This window comes from Lonchura striata, chromosome 28 (assembly GCF_050655825.1).
Source record: "Lonchura striata isolate lonStrDom1 chromosome 28, ASM5065582v1, whole genome shotgun sequence".
In the NCBI taxonomy this organism is placed as follows: domain Eukaryota; kingdom Metazoa; phylum Chordata; class Aves; order Passeriformes; family Estrildidae; genus Lonchura; species Lonchura striata.
The window spans coordinates 8,771,627-8,774,126 of record NC_140730.1 but is presented as its reverse complement, the minus strand read 5'-3'; the positions used below and the strand labels follow the sequence as shown (position 1 = coordinate 8,774,126).

The following is a 2,500-nucleotide window of genomic DNA, read 5'->3' as shown; positions in this document are numbered from 1 at the left end:
GCCGCCGGGGTGGCAACCCCCGGGCGGCGATTGATCGTCAAGCGACGCTCAGACAGGCGTAGCCCCGGGAGGAACCCGGGGCCGCAAGTGCGTTCGAAGTGTCGATGATCAATGTGTCCTGCAATTCACATTAATTCTCGCAGCTAGCTGCGTTCTTCATCGACGCACGAGCCGAGTGATCCACCGCTAAGAGTTGTCTGGCTTTCGGCACCGAACCCCGCACACGGGCGGAGGGGGCCCCTTTTTTTCTCTCTCGCCGAGGGGGCACGCACGCGGGCCGCCCCCGGCTTCGACCGTACGAGCACACAACGCAACGAACCGAGTGGGGGGGGAAAGAAAAACCATCCGAGAGCGAAACGCCCAACGGAACGCTCCGAAGGTCGGCGGGAAAGGCGGGGGGACCCGCGTCCCCGACCGCCTCCCCCCGCCGCTACGAGCGAGGGGAGACGCCGCCGGCAAACTGTGCCGTCCTCCGGAGGCGGCCCAGGCGCCCGGGCTCGGCCCGGCCTCCGCACGGAGGAGGCACGCGGCGCGCGCCGGACCGCGGGGGGACACGGCGGCCCGCCCGGCCTCGCTGCAACGGGACGACGGGACGCACGCGGCCGGGGGCGCGGCCGTCGGCCCCCGCGCGCGCCGCTCTCCCTTCTCACCGCCGCTCCGCGGACCCGCGGAGCGCCGCCGCGCCACCGCGCGGCCGGCTCGCTCTCTCTCCCCAGCGGCCTTGCCGCGCTCGAGACGGCACGCGACGGCCACCGCCCAACCGGCAACGCCCCCCGCGGGACCGCTCCCGCCGGGAAGGGCGAGCGCCCGGCGGACGCGCTCCGCCGCCGGCGCCGGAGGCGGGCGCCGCACCGAGACCCGAGCCGGCGTCGCGAGCGCCCGGAGCCTGCCGGACGGCTGACCCGCCGCCGCAACGGCCGCACTCCCGGGACCGCCGCCGCCTCGCACCGTCACGGAGCCCCTTTTTCCTCGGGCACGCGCGGCCCAGGGGAAGGCGTGCGGCGCCGAGCCGGGGGGGTAGGCGGGGAGGGGGGCAGCGACGCCCGCCCTTTTCTCCCCGCTGACCGGGCGGGGAGACCGGGCGGGGAAGCGCCCCCCCCCCCAACCCCCCACGGCCGCCGCGCGCACGACCTTCCTCCGGGGCTCCGCGAGCGGACGGAGAAAAGGGCGACGGGGAGGCGGCGGGCGGGGCCCGGGCCGGGACCGCCGCCGGCGACGGCGGGCGCCGTCCGGCCGGCCGTCCCCGCTGGCGGGGGACACTCGCCGAGCGGCGCCGCCGCCGCTCGGCACGGGGCCGCCCGCGCTCGCGGACTCTCCGGCGACGGAGGGACCTGCCGAGCGCTCGGCCCCGGGCGGGCGGGCGGTCCCTGAGCCGGGGACGGCCGGCGACCGGCGCCGCCGGCGCGCTCGAGGAGAAGGCCGTCGAGGGGAGAGAGACGGCGCGGCCGCGCCGCGCGCGGCGCCGCACCCCAGAGACCGCAGAGGCGGCCGAGGAAGGAGGAGAGCGCGGCGGGCCCCGGCGGCCGCAACCCCGCAGCTGAGGAAGGGGCGAGAGAGCGCGCGCTCTCTGCCGGCGTCGCCCGTTTCGAGGCGAGCGGGTCGGCCCCCGCGGCCGACCGCGCGCCGCGGCCTCTCCGCCGAGGCCGGGCCGCGGAGAGGGGGGGGCAGGGCGCCCCTCCCCGGCGCGGCGCGACAAACCCCCCGCGCGCGGTAACGCGGCGGGACGACGGCCGCGCGGCCGGTGGCCGCGGGCACCACCGCAGGGGATCACGCGGGAGTAGCTCCCCACCCCTCAATGGAGCCGCGCACCGCCGCCCGGCAACCGCCGCCGCCGCCGCCGCGGCGGAAGGACGCGCCGAGCCGCCCGAGTCTTTAAACCGCCGCCCCGGCTCGGCGGCGGCCCTTTCGCGGCCCCCTCCCCGCAGCGTTTGACGACGCCGAGGAAAAGGAAGCCGGGGGGCCGCCGGAGGCGCGGAGCGCTAGGTACCTGGCCCTGGGGCGAGGGAAACGACCTGCATGGCCCCGCCGGGGTGCCTCCCCCGCTGCCGCCCTCGGGGGAGCGTCCACCGGCGGGGGCGCGCCCGACGTCTGCCGCCACCACCGCGGCGTCCTTCTCGGGGCCCGGGGTTTCCCTCAGTAGCCCGGCGCTGCGCCCGAGAGGACCGCCGCGGCTCGGGCCGCCCCGCCGGTGCGGGGACGCGGCCCGGCCGCCGAGCGACCTCGCCGACCACGCCGGGAGAGGCCGCGGCGACGACGACGCCGGCGGGGCGAGGAACGCCTTCGCCGCCGCCTCCGCCGCCGCGCCTCCCCGGCGGCGGGTCCCGCGCGCTCCCCCGCCACGAAGCGCGGCCCGGAACGCCCGGAGGACCTCGACCCCCGGCGTTTCCCCACCCTCTGCCGCGCCAGAGGGCCCGCCTCGGGCCCGAGAGCGGGGCTCTACCCGGCCGGGCAAAAGCCCCGCTTCCCCGGTGCGGGAAGAGCCGGAGGAGCCGCCTCCTCC

At 79.2% G+C, this 2,500-nt stretch overlaps 1 non-coding gene across 1 annotated transcript; it reads right to left on the bottom strand.

Annotated features, from left to right (window-relative positions):
• Positions 1 to 42: 42 nt before the first annotated feature.
• Positions 43 to 195, bottom strand: LOC146765105 (5.8S ribosomal RNA). Its single transcript, XR_014950347.1, has one exon. It is a non-coding gene; the product is annotated as a 5.8S ribosomal RNA (ribosomal RNA).
• Between the last annotated feature and the right edge of the window lie 2,305 nt (positions 196 to 2,500).